This window comes from Pongo abelii, chromosome 1, assembly GCF_028885655.2.
Source record: "Pongo abelii isolate AG06213 chromosome 1, NHGRI_mPonAbe1-v2.0_pri, whole genome shotgun sequence".
NCBI classification, from domain to species: Eukaryota; Metazoa; Chordata; class Mammalia; order Primates; family Hominidae; genus Pongo; species Pongo abelii.
The window spans coordinates 52,399,745-52,419,146 of record NC_071985.2 but is presented as its reverse complement, the minus strand read 5'-3'; the positions used below and the strand labels follow the sequence as shown (position 1 = coordinate 52,419,146).

General features: G+C 38.3%; 1 protein-coding gene and 1 pseudogene across 1 annotated transcript in view; both read left to right on the top strand.

The window, feature by feature from the left end:
- Positions 1-19,402, top strand: part of CRB1 (crumbs cell polarity complex component 1) — a 280,501-nt gene that overhangs the window by 13,783 nt on the left and 247,316 nt on the right. The window lies entirely within an intron of this gene.
- Positions 1,381-4,442, top strand: LOC100452389 (renin receptor-like; annotated as a pseudogene).

Genomic DNA, 19,402 nt, shown 5'->3' with positions numbered 1-19,402 from the left:
AAGCAATTCTCCTGCCTCAGCCTCCTGAGTAGCTGGCATAATAAGCATGCACCACCATGCCCGGCTAGTTTTGAATTTTTAGTAGAGACAGGGTTTCTCCATGTTGGTCAGGCTGGTCTCGAACTCCCAACCTCAGGTGATCGCCTACCTCAGCCTCCCAAAGTGCTGGGATTACAGGCATGAGCCACTGTGCCCGGCAGGAGGTAATTTTATCAGCAAGGTAGTTACCTCCATGCTGTTTTCCTGATAGTGAATGAGTTCTCATGATATCTGATGATTTTATAAGGGACTTCTCCCCGTTTTACCTAGCACTTCTTTCTCCTGCCACCACGTGAAGAAGAACGTGTTTGCTTCCCTTCCACCATGATTATATGTTTCTTGAGGCCTTCCCAGACATGCAGAACTGTGAGTCAATTGAACCTCCTTCCTGAATAAAGGACCCCAGAGGTTATTGCATCTCAGAACTTTTCCCATTAATCCAGTCATACATCATTTATACCAATGACCTATGTCAATAAAGAATGTAATTAGGTCTCAATTTAATCTATTGCAACATATATCTGCATTTTTCTTTGCAATAGAAACATTTATTTAGATTTAAATGTCCTTAAATTGCTTGTCAGTTTTTACTTAATCATATCAACCAAGAGTTGGAAGATCCTTAAATTTCTTAAACTTAACAGCATGCTCTTTTGCCCCCCATCTGGCCTTCTGAATGTAGTTTCCTTTCCTTAGAATATTCTTTCTCCAGTATGTTACCACTTTACCCCCATTTTGGTATAGTCCCATTAATCTATTCAAATAGTTTCAGATTAGGCATTTTCTCCTTGAAGAAATTTGCCGTGCATTCATATACAGGTAATGTCCCTCTTTTGTTTGCTCTCAGAACACTATAGCTCCCATGTTAACATGGTTGCTTGCCTACTCACCAACGGAACCAAAATATCTATGAGGACAGAAGCCATATTAATTCTATTTACGGCTGTATCCTTAATAACCAGTAAAATGTATAGATCCTGATAATAAGTCAGTAAATAGTTTTGAATAAATAAACTAGATGGAAATCATCAATCATACATTAGTGAGAAGCCAGAAGTATACTACAATACTGTATCTTGCTGATATTGAGCTACTCTTTTACCCTTAAGTTAGTGTAAAGATACAAGTTTTTCATTGGAGGAATCCAAAATTATTATAAATCCTGGCATGATATTTACCTTCACTAAAAATTAATTATGATTCAAAAGGATATAGAGCTAGATTATTTATTTAAACTAGGGCACTGAAAATTTTATAAAACTATTACTCAGATATCATAGTAGTTAAGAGAATAATAGTGTACTGCAATGAGGTCAAAACTGAAGAGGGCCTACAAGCTCTTTTGAAAGACCTACATGAGTGTCAGCTGCCATAGGTCAGGAATGAGGACAGTTCCTTGTGATTTGTGGAAAACATTTACTCTATGATCTTCAGAGAAAGACCAACTGAGGAAAGCATGGTTATAAAGTGACATTCAAGCCCTTCTCATAAAAGTCCCATAAAGAAAGGACATTCTCAAGAAAGTGAAAAGACAACCCACAGAATAGGAGAAAATATTTGAAAATCATAAATTTGATAAGGATCTAGTATCTAGAATATATAAAGAACTCTTACAAATAATAATAAAAAACAACCCAATTTTTAAAGTGTACATCGAATTGAAATAGATATTTTTCCAAAGACATATGAATGCCAATAAATGCATGAAAAGGTGCTCAATATTGTTAGTACTTATGGATGGAAATACAAATCAAAATCACAATAAAGTACCATTTCATACCTACTAAGATGGCCATAATTTAAAAATCGTTGTTGGTGAGAATATACAATGATGCACCTATTTTGGAAAACAGATTGTCAGTTCCTCAACATCAAACATGTGAACCAGAAATTTTAATCCTGTGTATATGCCTAAGAGAATTGAAAGCACATGTTCACACAAAAACTTGTACATGAAGGATATCTGTATTATTCATAGCAGCCTCAAATTGGAAACAATGCAAATGTCCATCAACTGATGAACGGATAAACAAAATTTGGTATATCCATGCAAATGAATATTATTCAGCCATAAAAAGGAATAAAGTACTGATACATGCTACAACATCAATGAACCTTGAAAACATGCTAACAGAAAGAAGTAAAACACAAAAGACCACATATAGTATGAATCTGTTTATACAAAATGTCCAGAATACAAATTTATAGAGTTGGAAAGTAGATTAGTAGTTGGTAGGGGATAGAGACAGAGGGGAATGGGGAATTATTGCTATTGGATATGGGTTTTTTGGAGGTGATGAAACTGTTCTAAAATTAGATAGTGGTCATTTTGCACAACCTCACAAACATACTAAAATCCATCAAATTGCACATATTAAAATGGTGAACTTTATGATATATGAACTCTATCTCAAAGCAGTATATTCTAAGAGACTGTAACAACAGAAAAATACTTATGTAGTAATTTTTATGTGAAAAACAGTACTTGTTGCCCATAGGGCATGATCACATATATAGGAAGGAATTGCACTGAGTAAAGATGGGAAGACATTGCACCCAAATATTAACAGAGGTTGTCTCTGTGTAGTGGTGTGATGTAAGATTTTCTTTTCTTCAATTAAAAAACAATTTCAGCTCTTCTGTTATAAACATGCATTTTCATAATGAAAATTAAAAATTGTTAAAAGTACCATAAAGAGAGCAGATGATGTCATAGTGCTTATCCTGACATAAGAAGCCCTTATCCTGACATATGCTCAGTGCCCGAAAGTACTATTTTCCTTGCCCTGCTCCTCCTCTCTTCCATTTATGACAAGAATAGGTGATGCTTCAATTTTTATTTAACCATTTTTTAAAATTCCTCTTCCAATATTGGGCAACTACAGATCTTTCCAACCAAAATATTTGCTCACAGGAATATCTATAAAATATTTCTATATCAAATATATAGTGGAGGATATTCTTTTAGAAAATATTCAATATATACAGGTATAATTTAATTTTTACTTTTTTTAAAAAATATTCCTTTAGGCAATGAAAGGACAAGCCCCAGGAGTCAGGATGAGTCCTAATGCCGTCACCCAGTCACACCGCAGTGCTTGCCTGTGTCCCGCCGGCCCGCTCCTTGTTGCCCTGCACTGCGCGGCCGCAGCGGCACCGTGATTGTGTTTGCCGTGCTCCTGTCGTTGGTGGCGGGTGTTTGAGGAAACGAGTTTAGTTCTTGGTCTGTTATTTTCAGAAATGGAAATTGGCCTATACCAGGAGAGTGAATCCCGGACGTGGCTGCATTGTCCATGGCCTTCTCTGTGAAGGAAAACCTTTCTTGGCCAGGACTTGCAGTAGGTGACCGATTTCATCGTCCTTGGGCCACCGTCGTGGTGATGGTGAAGGGAGTGGACAAACTGGCTCTACCACCAGGCAGTGTCATTTCATACCCTTTGAAGAATGCAGTTCCTTTTGGTCTTGACAGTGTTGCAAATTCCATTCGCTCTTTATTTTCTGAGGAAACTCCTGTTGTTTTGCAGTTGGCTCCTAGTGAGGAAAGAGCATATTTGGTAGGGAAGGCAAACTCAGTGTTTGAAGACCTTTCAGTCACCTTAGGACAGCTCCATAATTACTTGTTTCAGGAAAACTCCATTCTCAGTTCACTTCCCCTGAATTCTCTGAGTAGGAACAATGGAGTTGACCTGCTCTTTCTTTCTGAACTCCAAGTGCTACATGATATTTCAAGCTTGGTGTCTTGTCATAAGCGTCTAGCCAAGGATCATTCTCCTGATTTATATTCAGTGGAGCTGGCAGGTTTGGCTGAAATTGGGAAGCATTACGGGGAAGACTCTGAACAATTCAGAGTTGCTTCTAAAATCCTGTTGACGCTCTGCAAAAGTTTGCAGATAACATGTACAATCTTTACAGTGGGAATGCAGTGGTAGAGTTAGTCACTATTAAGTCATTTGACACCTCCCTTATGAGGAAGGCAAGGACTATCTTTGAGGCAAAATAAGTGAAGAACCCAGCAAGTCCCTATAACCTTGCGTATAATTTTGAATATTCAGTGATTTTCAACATGATACTTTGGATAATGATTGCCTTGGCCCTGGCTGTGATTATCACTTCTTACAATATTTGGAACATGGATCCTGGATATGATAGCATCATTTATAGGATTACGAACCAGAAGATTCGAATAGATTGAATATTGCTTGTGCCAGAATTAGAAAAGGGGTTTGGAAATTGGCGGTTTTGTTAAAATATATCATACATTGTGGTTTAAAGTAGATAGTATACTTTAAATTTATTAAAAACACACATTTGTTCTCTATTTTGTGTGTGCCTGTGGTTTTTTTAGAGTGAATTATAGTATTGATGTGAATCAAACTGTACGGTGTAGATTTCATAGTATACTGAAATATATCATAGCCATTTAATAACACGATTTCATTCCCTTTAATGAGTTTGGAAATATGCACTGAAAGAATTAAAACATTTAGAATAGCTTGTGTTATTTATTATGGAAAAATGCACTGAATTTATCAGAGAAACTTATGAATGTTTAACTTCTTTACACAGCATAGGTGAAAATCATATTTGGGCTGTTTTATACTATGAACAATTTGTAAATGTCTTCATTTGATGTAAGTATCTCTGAAACAAGAGAAAAGGTTTTCAACTTCGAATAGCCCTAAAATATGGATGTGCTTATACAGTCACTTAGTTTTGCAACTCTTTCTGATTGACAGAGGATGGCTGTTCTTTAACCTTCTTCAGGTTTGGTGACTGATACGCTCTAGTATGGATACTAAAAATATTAGATTTATTTAAGAAGAAACTAGCCTTGTGGAGTATAGATGCTTTTAATTATACACACAAAAATCATTGAGGCATGAATATAAAATATTCTTAGTTCAGTAACTTGTCCCCCTGTGTAAGTTACTATGGTTTGTGGTCCAACTTCATCCTATAGAATATTAAGTGGAAGTGGATGAGTTCTACTTTTTGGAGTGGACTCATGTCTATAAAGACTGACACGTTAATAATAATTACGAAAAAATTTTTCTTTAAAGTTCTTCTACTTAACCAATATTTAATGTCCTATTTACATAATGGAGTCTGAAACTCGGAGGAACTTCCTGGGGACCCAAAAAGTGTAATGTATATCTAATAGAGTGAGATATATATTCATTCTGTATATTCAGGTCATAAAACACAATTACATTTAAAAGAGTTTTAGACAGAAGCGACTTTGAATATATTACAGCTGCAATGCAGAAACACATTAAAGTTTTATGGATAAACATTTTTTCCACTGGAGGGTGCAATTTGTCAGTATATCAAAATATTCACGGTTCCTTTAATGAGTATACTTTATAAATAATATCAGAGAGCTGATTATTTCTAAGACACTAACATAGAATGCTGAGCAGATTTCATGAAACTTTAAATAAATGAAATTTCACCAATAGGAATATGGGCTTTATTCCACAATATCCTTATGTGGAATATACTTACAATTAGGATCAAGTAAGCTGAACATAATTTTATTCTTTTATTACCTTTTTTGGATACCATATATGACTTTCTTGGCTATTAATACTGCAAAAATATATACTAATAATTCATGCTGAAGATACAGTCCTACTTATAATATTATTAAGTTTTATAGTTGTTTTCTTTAGCAGTCTATGCATTTATTTATAATTCTTTATGAAATATGGATTTATTTTATTAGACTTTATACTCAGTAATAATGAGTAGTCTAAGATGAAATGTAAATTAAATAAGCATAAAACTAACATACATTTAACAAACATATTTCTTTTATTATATATATCATATAATATGAAGGCTATTAGACAATATGTGCTTGAGATATAATACTAATGAAACAAATTATAATAAAAGCTAGTATTTATTAAGCACTGGCTAGATGTTAGGCACAGTTCTATACTTATTAACTTTGCATTTGTAATTTACTTCCTTATCACAACAACCTCAACAAATAGGTATCATTTTCTCCATTTCACAGATGAATTGAATGTGCCAAGTTTCTTGTCCAAGTCCATACAATTAATACCAGAACTCCACCGAGATGGCCTGGCTCCAGGGCCCAGATTTAATCACTATTCAACAGCTATGTTAACCTTGTTGATGCCATCCACTGCTACTCAAATACCAACGTGTTGATTTTTATTTTAGACACTTGAAGACAGGCACTTTCCATTATGAGTTAATGTTTCAAAGATATCCATCAAATATGTATTTGTGTTTTCTATTCTGCCTAAATTAATAGAACTTCTTTAATTATGACTTAGATAAATGAACTTGTGGCAGAGCATCTTAATTGCCTACCCCAGCAGCTCTTTCCATCCCTCTCAGTAACAGAACACCAATATTTTTGCTGGCATATTGCCACAGTATAAGGCTGCATTTTCCAGCCTCCCTCTCAGATATTAATGGCCACATAAATGAATGGGCAATGAAATGTTAAGTGTAAGTGTTGTGTGGAACTTCCAGGGAGTCTCCTCAAAAGCTAGGTCTGTGATCTTGCTACACTTACTCTTAATTACTCTTTTCCACTACCTGCAATGTGGGCATGAAGAACAGCTGGAGCTTAACAGCCATTTTGGATCTTGGGGCAGGATAACAGAATGACAGCTAGACAAGGAAGGAACTGCTGTCTCCTTTAAGCCCATATTTTGAATCTTTCTCGCATACACAGCTGTATCTAATCCTACTAACAAGTTTGATAGGTTTTAAGAGTTCATTTTGTCTATCTTTTGAGCCTCGGTCCACCCCAGACCACAGCCTTTCTTTCTTTCTTTTTTTTTCTTTTTTTCAGACGGTAATCGCACTCTGTCACTCAGGCTGGAGTGCAGTGGTGCCATCCCTGCTTACTGCAACCCCCCCCCCCCCCCCCGGGTTCAAACTATTCTCGTGCCTCAGTCTCCTGAGGAGCTGGGACCACAGGAGCACACTGTTATGCCCAACTAATTTTTGTATCTTTTGTGGAGATGTGGAGATGGGGTTTCGCCATGTTGCCCAGACTGGTTTTGAACTCCTGAACTCAAGCCATCCACCTGCCTCAGCCTCCCAAAGTGCGGGGATTACAGGCATGAGCCACTGCACCCAATTGATATGATTCTACCATGAGGTCATCAAATATCCTAACAGGCTACATGAACTTTGAATATGTTATTAAGCCACTAATATATTTTATGCTTACTTTTTACACCATAATTTTTGAAAGATCATTTCTACCTGAAGTCCAAAATTAATTACTTAAATAATTCTACAAGTAGTAGTAACTTGTGTAGTAGTGATTTGTGATTGACTTTTAAATTGTCAATTATTAAAATACTTTAGTTTTTGCAGATTATATTTCCCCTTTTGTAACCAGGAAGGTACTTGTTTTAGACTGCGTGTTTGTGCCCTGTCCCCTGCCATCCATCTGTTGAAATCCTAACCCCCAATGGGATAATATTAGGAGGAGGTCAGGCCTCTGGGCAGTAATTAGGTTTAGATGAGGTCATGAGGGGTAGAGCCCTCATGATGGGATTAGCATCCATAGAAGAAGAGAGAGACAAGATTCTCTCTCTCCGTGTGTGTGCTCACACCAAGGAAGGCCATGGGAGGTTGTTTTCAGGAAGAGGACTGTTTCCATGCTGCTATTAAAGACAAACTCAAGATTGGGAAGAAAAAGAGGTTTAATTGGACTTACAGTTCCACATGGCTGGGGAGGCCTCAATCATGGCGGGAGGCGAAAGGCACTTCTTACATGGTGACGACAAGAGAAAATGAGGAGATGCAAGAGCAGAAACCCCTGATAAAACCATTGGATCTTGTGAGACTTATTCACTTCCATAAGAACAGTATAGGGGGAAACTGCCCCCATGATTCAAATTATCTCCCACCAGGTTCCTCTCACAACACGTGGGAATTATAGGAGTACAATTCAAGATGAGCTTTGGGTGGGGACACAGAGCCAAACCATATCATTCCATCCTTGACCCCTCCAAATCTCATGTCCTCATATTTCAAAACCAATCATGCCTTCCCAACAGTCCCCCAAAGTCTTATCTCATTTCAGCATTAAGCCAAAAGTCCACAGTCCAAAGTGTCATCTGAGACAAGGCAAGTTCCTTCTGCCTATGAGCTTGTAAAATCAAAAGCAAGCTAGTTAATTCCTAGATACAATGGGGGTACAGGTATTGTGTAAGTACAGTCATTCCAAATGAGAGAAATTGGCCAAAACAAAGGGGTTACAGAGCCCATGCAAGTTCGAAATCCAGCAGGGTAGTCAAATTCTTTTTTTCTTTTGAGATGGTATCTCGCTCGTTGCCCAGGCTGGAGTGCAGTGGCACGAAGGGCAATCAAATTCTAAACCTCCAAAATGATCTCCTTTGACTCCATGTCTCACATCCAGGTCATGCTGATGCAAGAGGTAGGTTCCCATAGTCTTGGGCAGCTCTGCCCCTGTGGTTTTGCAGGGTATAGCCCCCCTTCTGGCTGCTTTCACAGGCTGGCATTCAGTGTCTGTGGCTTTTCCAGGTGCATGGTACAAGCTGTCGGTGGATCTACAATTCTGATGTCTGGGGGACAGTGGCCTGCTCCTAGTGGAGCCCCCACACAGCTCCACTGGGCAGCGCCCCAGTAGGGACTCTGTGTGGGGGCTCCAACCCCACATTTCGCTTCTGCACTGCTCTAGCAGAGGTTTTCATGAGGGCCCTGCTCCTGCAGCAAACTTTTGCCTGGGCATCCAGGCATTTCCATACATCTTCTGAAATCTAGACGGAGGTTCCCAAACTTCAATTCTTGACTTCTGTGCACCCATAAGCTCAACACCATGTGGAAGCTGCCAAGGTTTGGGGCTTACATCCTCTGAAACCACGGGCTGAGCTGTATCTTGGCCCCCTTTTAGCAATGGCTGGGACACAGGGCACCAAGTCCCTAGGCTTCACACAGCACAGGGACCTGGGGCCGGGCCCACGAAACCATTCTTTCCTCCTAGGCTTCTGGGTCTGTGATAGGAGGTGCTGCCATGAAGACCTATGACATTCCCTGGAGACATTTTCCCCCTTGTTTTGGGGATTAACATTTGGCTCTTTGTTACTTATGCAAATTTCTGCAGCCAGCTTGAATTTCTCCTCAAAAACTGGGTTTTTCTTTTCTACTGCATCGTCAGGCTGCAAATTTTCTGAACTTTTATGCTCTTTTTCACTTTTGAAATGAAATGCTTTAACAGCACCCAAATCACCTTTTAAATGCTGTGCTGCTTAGAAATTTCTTCCACCAGATACCTTAAATCATCTCTCTCAAGTTCAAAGTTCCATAATTCTCTAGGGCAGGGGCAAAATGCCACCAGTCTCTTTGCTAAAACATAACAAGAGTTACCTTTACTCCAGTTTCCCAACAAATTTCTCATCTCCGTCTGAGACCACCTCAGCCTGGACATTATTGTCCAATATTGCTATCAGCATTTTGGGCAAAGCCATTCCACAAGTCTCTAGGAAGTTCCAAACTTTCCCACATCTTCCCGGCTTCTTCTGAGCCCTCCAAACTGTTCCAACCCCTGCCTGATACCCAGTTCCAAAGTGGCTTCCAGGTTTTTGGATATCTTTTCAGCAACACCCCGCTCTACTGGTACCAATGTACTGTATTAGTTCGTTTTCATGCTGCTTATAAAAACATACCCCAGACTGGGAAGAAAAAGAGGTTTAATTGGATTTACAGTTCCACATGACTGGGGAGGCCTCAGAATCATGGCGAGAAGTGAAAGGCACTTTTTACATGGTGGCAGCAAGAGAAAATGAGGAGGTGCAAAAGCAGAAACCCCTGATAAAACCATCAGATCTTGTGAGACTTTGAAATGAGAGGGAGAGGGCAAGTTTAAAATCAGCAGGGAGACCATTATCCTAATCGAATTAATGCAGAAACAGAAAACCAAATACCCCATGTTCTCACTTATAAGTGAAAGCTAAATATTGAGTGCACGTAGACATGGGATGAGAACAACAGACACTGGGAACCACTAGAGAAGGGAGAGAACTACCTATTCACTACCATGAGAACAGTATGAGGGAAATTGCCTCCTTGATTCAAATTATCTCCCACCACGTTGTTCCCACAGAATGTGGGAATTATGGGAGTACAATTCAAGATGAGATTTGGGTGGAGACACAGAGGCAAACCATATCAAGGACCCTCTCCGAGAACCTGACGATGCTGACATCCTGATCTTGGACTTCCAGCCTCCAGAAATAAATGAGAAATAAATATGTGTTATGTGTGCCACCCAGTCTGTGATATTCTGTCATAGTAGCCCAAACTGACAGAGACAGGCACTATGGTGTACTTTTCTTGAGTTCAAATAAATTTAAAAGTATTTTATGAGATTAGTAACATGATATGGTAGTAAAGAGTAAGTATGACACAGCCGTTTTCTATAAAGGAACTTGCAAAACTTCCTAGCTTCCTGGCATTTCTTCTTTGCTCAGACACAAGCCTAGAGTCTTCTGATTTGTCTTTTCCCTCCCCCGAATCTTAATTAATTATTTATTAATACAATTTCAACTTTTAGATTCGGGGGTACATTTGCAGATTTGTTCCATGGGCATATTGCGTGACACTGAGGTTTGGGGTATGAGTGATCCCGTCACTCAGGTAGTGAGCATAGTGCCCAATAGGTGGTTTTTCAGCCCTTGTTCCCCTCCTTCTCTCCCTTCTCTAGTGGTTCCCAGTGTCTGTTGTTCTCATCCCATGTCTACGTGCACTCAATATTTAGCTTTCACTTATAAGTGAGAACATGGGGTATTTGGTTTTCTGTTTCTGCATTAATTCGATTAGGATAATGGTCTCCCTGCTGATTTTAAACTTGCCCTCTCCCTCTCATTTCAAAGAAAAAGAATAATAAGTCTTTTTTTAAGGCCTTTTCCTCGCGATTTAAGCAAGGTTTGGGGCAAAAAAAAAAAGACCTACAGCTTCACTCTAGATTAGAAGATGGCCAAAAGTCTATGGGAGTTATGGAAATCATACAGGTTTTAAGATTCTGCCATATGTAATAACAGTAGCAACATAATATGGTTTTAATAATGCTATCTTCTATAGTATTTATAATACATTCAGCACTATACTAAGTGCATTATATGTATTAAGTCATTTCATCCTCACAACACTGTAAAATAAGTACTAATGTTTTACAGCTGAGAGAACTCAGTCACTGTGATATTAACTTGCTCAAGATCACTCAGCTGAAGTGGAAATACCAAGACTTCAACTCATGCTTTTTGGCCTTACAATATTACTATAAAGTCTTAATCCATTCAGATAATTGTTAGAATTATTGCGTTGAATTAGCTCAATGAAAAATACAATTAGAGAAATATAAAAAGCTATACTAAATATTTTTTTATCTGTACTATCAGATTCTCTTTCTTGGATCGAAGTGTAAATTTGTGTAAATCACTGTTAGAATATGCGTTGCGTTAATAATATAAGATTTTTATTTTTTTAACCACCTTGGATAAGTTCCACAAAAATTTATAGTAGTTACCTCAAATTCTTCATTTTTTTTCTATTTTATGAGATTTCACCATATATAGGTCTTAAGATGGATATGACAACTCAAGTTTAGATTCAGTCTTGGGAAATAATCACTATGTGGCAAATTTACTATCTGATAAGTTATTGATTGTATCTAGTTCTCTTCACTTCTGGTTGCTCTTGCAGGTAAATAAAATTAGCCACTTCCATGTCTACCAGCGGCATGTGAAAGGAAGTAATATGTAGGACTAGAAAGATCCTTTAAAATCAATCAATTACTCCTTGTATTTTTCAGAGAAAAAGAAGTCCCAGACTGATAAAATAGTCTTGACCAACATAATTTACCCAAAGAAAGGGTAGAGGTGAATATAGAGCATGCACTCTAGTATCAGGAGATGTAGGCTAAATCTTGGCTTTGCAATTGATTAATCAAAAATCTTAGACATGTTATTTAGTCTCTTGGAGGATCAAGTTTTTAACTGGTAAAATTAGAGATATTAAAGATGATAGTATCTCTCATGAAATTGTCGTGATGATCAAATGCTCAAATATAAGGCACAGTGTTTTGCAAACTATTAAGTGTTATACAAATATTTAGCTGTAATTAATAGACTTTGCTTCCCAATTTGGAGAGAAATGCTACAAAATGTGTACACCATCAACAATTTGGAGTTGGTTCTTGTATGAAGACAAGAGCAGAAGAAATTATAGCTTCTTTATTACATGTTTTATAAACAGTTACAGGCATTATCTTAAATACTAAATAATTAGACTACAATTCCTGCTTCATTTTAAAGTCATATGTTTTTAATCTCATAAAATTATTTTTAGAGTTGCCCAGTGGAAGTAGAACAGGACTATCCCCTCATCATCTTCTTTTTGATATTTTTCATAAATCACATTTAAAATTTGAAAAGAATGTCTACCATTTGCCCACTGCCAGACTCCTCTTATAAGGTATTCCACATGCCTGTTGCCAGGTGAGTAGACATGAAACTGGATTCTGGGAGAGCTGGAATCAAAGAGGGATGTATTCTAAAGTCAGAAAAGGACAACAGGGGAACACTCACCCATCATACAGGATTTGATACCCTGGCAAGGACCCTAGGAAACAGTGCAAGCATGCTGATAGAATGAAATTTGTAGTATGAAGAAAGTGATGAGCCACAATAAGCAATGTAGAAAATGCTAGAATTGACATCCCAGAGGGTGAAATAAGGGATTAAAAGACTAGGCAAAGTGAGCATGCTAAAGTGGATATACCATGTATATGGAAAGACCACCAGACACCTAGTTTCCATGGAAGGCCTAGAGCCATCACTGTTTACAATCAGGAACATTTTGGTGAGAGGAGTACCAATATCAGAGTCTTAGCAGTAGCTCTCTTCTGTAGACCAGGGCTGATGATAGCAGACGCTATTTGTAGTAGGCTGAATAGTGCCTACCCCACCTTGACCAAAGATGTCTATGTCCTAATTCTCGGAACCTGTGAATGTGTAACCTTCATAGTTTATGGGACTTTGCAGATTTAATTAAATTAAGGATTCTGAGATGAGGAGATTATCCTGGATTACATAGGTGGGCCCAAAGTAATTACAGGGGGTCCTTATAAGTGAAAGGTAGGAGGGTCAGAGTTAGAGAATGCAATGTGACAATGGAAGTAGGGGTTGGAATGATGCATCTATGAACTAAGGAATGCAGGCAGCCTGCAGAAGCCAGCAAATGCAAGTAAATGGATTATTCTCTAGAGGATCCAGAGGGAATGCAGTTCAGGTAACACTTTGATTTTAGCCTAGTGGACATATTTTGGATTTTGACATTCAAATCTGCAAGAGAATAAATTTTGTGTTGCTTTAGGCTACTGTGTGTGGTAATTTGTTACAGTAGTAATGGGAAACCAGTACACTTAAAGAACTGGGCCAACTGGTGGAAATGACACTCTAAGACAACCGAGATAAAATGGTAATGCTTAACAGTAAGGAGTCAGGTCGATGCAGTTACAATAAAGAAGAGCAAGGTTTGAGTGGTAGTCAGCAGATGTGAGACACAGAGTGTTATAAGAGATGATGACCAGAACATGGTGTCCTTAGGGGCAAGACAAATGGGCAGCCAACACAGATACTACTCAGTCTACACAACGAAAAGAAATCAAGAATAGATGTCCAGAAGGCTGAGGCCAGTTGCTTCAGTTAAAAATTCATGATTCCTCTTCTAAATTTTTGGTTTTCAAACCCCATATTCATTGACTGAAGGAGAGGCCAGGTCTCTAACAAAAGGGCTCTTAGAAAGTGTATATGGTAACAATTCATCTAATACTATCACAGTAGGACTCTCCTATATTTGGGTAACTATATTCTGGGGAAAGATAAATATACAAACATTTTAAGGACTGCTTAAACTCAGAATCTGAGTTGATATTGTTACTCAGAGAACCAAGAATCTCATCACAGCCCCTCTATTAGAGTGAAGACATATGAGGGTCAAGTAATAGGATCCTGGCTCATATACTGCTCACAGGGTCCACTGGTTCCAAAGATATACTTCGGATTTATTTTCCTAGTCCTTAAAGGTATCGTTTAAATGGGCATACTTGATAGTTGACACAACCTCCACTTTGGTTCTTTGGCCTGGGAAGAAAGGGTAATCATAGCAAGGACGTTTAAGTGGAAGTTTTTGAAACTGCATCCCCATGTGGCCAAGATAGTAAATCAAAAAACAATATTCCATGTCAAGAATGGTATAAATTAATGCAATTTTTAAAAGTTGTGGAATTGGTGATACTATATTTTCATTTGATCCACTGGTCTGATCTCTACAAAAGTGAGATAGTTTCTGGAGGAATGACAATAGATACTATAAACTCTGTCAAGTAGTTGCCCTAATTGCAACTGCCATACCAAATAAGGTACCTTTTCTAGAGCCAATTAAAAAGAAATTAGGTACATGTACCTGGGAAATGTATTTAAGTAGAATGTAAGTGGCACTAACCACAGTTCTCTACACTGCACCTGATCTCAAGGATGTAAAATGATCGTCCTTATCTCTCTCCTCTGCTGTGAACTCCAGAAGACCCTCACCCTCAGCTGTTCAAGGTGACTTACTGATAGCATGACCCAGGCTCCCATCTGTGAGGGGTCTGAGCCCTTGGCTCACCAAGCCCTTCTTAGGGCACAGCTTTTATACTTGCCCGTTTACATCGAGATTGGTCAAGGATGTATCAAGAGCCACGTAGGTGGGAGCCAAACATGTTCCTCCCACCATACTACTAGAATATAGTTAACTGACAACCTATAGCTATTGACTTATTCAAGGTCCACCTCAACTTTTGAGCCATGACCATGCTCTTCTCAGGGCAGCCATTGACTGAGTAAAATGGCAGTACATGGGCCTAATCATTTCTGCCTAAAGTAAGATCCCTCTAATGGGTTCTTCTAATAAGTTCTCTGCTCCAGAAGTCCCCCAGTTGAGCTGGAGAGAAATTTATCAGTCCTACATTGTGATTTGCTTAATCCCTTGCCAAATGCTGTCTCCTCCTTTTGTGTTTCACAGGTGTTACCTCCCCTCCCCCAATACCTTGTTTTTACTCCTAACTCCATCTCTGTGTCTGCTTCCTAAAGAACCTGAGTGACCAGCACAAGGAGGTAGTGTAGGGTAGAGGCATGTGGATGCACCTATGGGAGTGAGCATATGGTGTGAAGATTTTTTATTACTTGTTGTAGTGGTTTTAAAAATTCATTGATAATCTTCTCTGGTTCCTGGTTCCCCTCATCTTGAGTTTAGGCTGAACCTAGTGACTCCATTATAATGAATAGAATAAAGGGAAAGTGGTGATGTGCAACTCTGGAGACTAGTTTATAAAAGGCACTGTAGTTTCCTGACTCTTCTCTCTTGTATAGCTTTCTCTAGGGGAAGCAAACTAGCATGTCATGAGGACACTCAGGTATCACTGGAACCTCCCATGTAGTGAGGAACAGAAGCCTTCTTCCAACAGCCTGAGTGAGCTTGGAGATAGATCCTTCAGTCCCCAGACTGCAACCTCAGGCAACAACTTGACTACAACCTCTTGAAAGATTGTAAACTGGAAACAGCAGTTTTTAGTTGCCAAGAGTTGGAGGAATTTGTTAAACAGCAATAGTTAACAAATATAGACCCCCAGAAATAATCCACAATTGAAGAGGCACTGAAAAAACAGAGAAAATGACTTGCTCAGTTATCATCGGTCAGCCTCTGGCATCAGCCACTTCAGTGATAGTATAATGGTTCCAAAGATAGAGAAGCCATGCGGGCAAGGACAGAAGCTATTCATGGTTCCAATAACATAGGCTCCCATTCACCAAAGCTTATCTAGCTACTGCTGCTCCTAGAAGTCCAATCTGGCAAAAATAGAGCACAACACTGAAACATCCTTTGAGGAAAGCAGTCAATTAGGCCAGATAATTACATTAGATCCTTTCTTCTATAGTGCAGAAATGGGCACATGCTCTTAGAATTCAGTTATGTCAGTCACATCCTATCCCATACCACTGAGCAGCTGCTGGCCTGACAGAATGATGGAAGCATTTGTTGAAAGTACAACTGAGATAGCAGCTCAGAGATGATTCCTTACAAGAGTGGGGCATCATCTTTCAGGAGATAGTGTGCATTTTAAATCTGTGAAATATATGGCACTATGTCCCCAGTAGGCAAATATATGGGAACCAAAGGGTAAAAGTAGGAGTGGCCCTATTTGCCCTCCTGTCAGAGACTCGGTAGGGGAACTTATGTTTACTGTCCCTGCCATTTTGATGCATAGAGGTCATCATGTTTTGAAGACCTCCTTTCAAAGGGGGAATGCTTCCACTTGGGTCCCATTAATTAAGCTACAACTGTCACCCGTGCACTTCGGGTTGCTCATGCTAAGAGATAGCAGTCAGAGAGAGAAGTCAACATTCTGAAAGAGGTAATTGAGCCAGATCATCAAGCAAAGGTAGGACCACAGAAGCTTGAAATATGTTAGTGCATTGTAGCTTGCTCATGTACTGCTTTTGGAATCTTGTGATTACCATGTGATAAAGTCTATGTTAACCTGTTACATGATGACAGACACATGGTCCCGTTGTCCATGTGCCTCAGTGGATAGGCTGCCAAATATCAGTCATATGAGTGAGACTATCCTAGATTAACCAGCCATCAGCCAAACCACCCACTGAGTGTAGCAGAGGCTTGAGCAATCCAACAAAGATCAGCTGAGGTGATTTAGACCACAGATTCATAAGTTAAATAAATGGTTGTTGTGTTAAGTACCTAAGTTTTAGAGTGGTTTGTTAAGGATCAAGAGTGAGCTGATATAAGAAACAGCTTGCCAAGAGAAGGGTTTTAGAAACCAGAATACTGTGGCTTTTTTCTTAAAAGCTATATGATCCAAGGATCATTTTGAGAAAACGGGTATTCGTGCTTCTGAATCAACTATTTTATCATCTACCATGATCCCATCCTGGTGACTTGACTGCAACCACAGGTGAATCTTGAGGATTTCTTTATTTTACATTAGGTTTAACCTGAAGTAATGACCTAGTAGCCTACTATATGTTATCCTTTCCTCTGGTTCTGCTTGGACCCAGCTTGGAATTCTTAATCTTATGGTTGTGTTCTTATGGACTCCAGTACAAACACGTTTTAGACAGAAAATAGACTGTATGATTATTAATCATACATATTGTGGGGTGAACTTGAGAAGTAGCTCTGTACCCATCATGTAGTTATGATCTATATGGCTTTTATTTCCTTTTTTTTTTTTTTGAGATGCAAGAGTCTCACTCCGTCACCCAGGCTGGAGTGCAGTGGCACAATCTCAGCTCACTGCAACCTCCACCTCCCGGGTTCAAGCAATTCTCCTGCCTCAGCCTCCCAAATAGCTGGTACTACAGGCATGTACCACCATGCCCAGTTAATTTTTTGTATTTTTAGTACAGATGGGGTTTCGCCATGTTGGCCAGGCTGGTCTCAAACTCCTGACCTCGTGATCCAACTGCCTCGGCCTCCCAAAGTGCTGGGATTATAGATGTGAGCCACTGCGCCCGGCCAGCTTTTATTTCCTTTTATTGACTTATTGCACTGGCTAAAACTTTCAGCACCATGTTGAATAAGAGAGTGAGGAGTGCACATTCTTGACATGTCCCTAATCTTAGGATGAAAATATTCTGTCCTTCACCATTAAAAATAATGCTAGCTGTGGGGTTTGCTTGTAATGCTCTTTATCAAGTTAAAGAAGTTCCCCTCTATCCCTGTTTTTCTAAGAATTTCTATCATATATGGGAGTTAACTTTTTTCAAAGGGTTTCTCTGCATTTAACAATACGATTTTTCTTCTCTAAGCCTGTTGATATGGTGGATTACATTGATTTGCTAATGTTGAACCAGGCTTGCATACCTGAAATAAATCTCATTTTGTTGTGGTATATAATTCTCTTTAAGCTTTTTAAAAATAATTTTTAAGTATTAAACTTGCTAGTATTTTATTGATATTTTTTGCATTTATGTTAGAGAGAAATATTGGCCCGTAGTTTTTCTTTTTTATAATTTCTTTACCTGTTTTAGGCATTAGGGTAATGCTAACCTCGGAATGAGTCTGCAAATATACTCTTTGCTTCTATTTCTGGCAGACATTGTAGAAAGTTTGGATCATTTCTGCCTCACATGTTTGGCAGAAACTACCGGAAAAAAAAAAGACAGAACATGGTGCTTTTATTTCAGAAGATTATTAATTATATTGATTACTAATTATTGATTCAATTTCTTTATTACATATTACCTTTCTCAGACCATTCTGGCTGTCATAACAAAATACTTTAACCTGGGTAATGTACAAACAATAGAAATTTGTTTCTTACAGTTCTTGAGGCTGAGAAGTCCAAGATCAAGGCACCAGCAAATCTGATATCTGGTGACAGCCTCTTTCTCAAAGATGGCATCTTCTTGCAGCATCCTCACATGGTGAAAGGGGCAAGGCGGCTCCCTTCAACCTCTTTTTATAAGATCACTAATCCCATTCACAAGGGCCCCACCTCTTAATATTATTACTGTAGGTATTCAGTTTGAATATATGAATTTTGGGGGAGGGACACAAACATTCAGACAATAGACATATTCCAGTTATTTATTATTTCTTTTGTAAATTTTGTAGTTGGTGTCGCTAAAGGAATTGGTCCATTTCATTTAAGTTATCATATTTGTAGACACAGTTGTTCATAGTATTCGTTTTTATTGTCCATGGGATCGGTAGTGATGACTTGTCTTTCATTTCTGATATTCACAATTCGTCTTTTCTCTCTTTTTAAATACATGTCATTTTGGCAGAGGTTCATCAATTTTATTGATTATTTGAAAAGATCAGCTCTTCTTTCACTGATTTTCTCTATTTTGATTTCAATTTTATTGATTTCTGCTCTTTATTATTTTCTTCTTTCTGATAGCTTTGTATTTTTTTTTTTGGTCTTCTTTTTCTAGGTTCTTGAGACAATAGCTTCAATTATGGATTTGAGACTTGTCTTCTCTAATGAATGCATTTAGTGCTATTAATTTTCCTCTCAGCAATACTTTCACTGTGTCCTACAAATGTTGATATGTTGTATTTTCACTTTTCACTGAGTTTAATGTGCTTTTAAAAATTTTTGAGACTTCCTTTTTCATCCAAGGATTATTTAGAAGCATGTTTTTGAAGTGTCCAAGGGTTAGGACATTTTTTTATTATCTTTCTATTATTGATTTATAGTTTGATTTTATTGTTGGCAGAGAACAAACTTTGTATAGTTTTTAAAATAAGTTTACATTCCAATTCCATAAGAATGTGG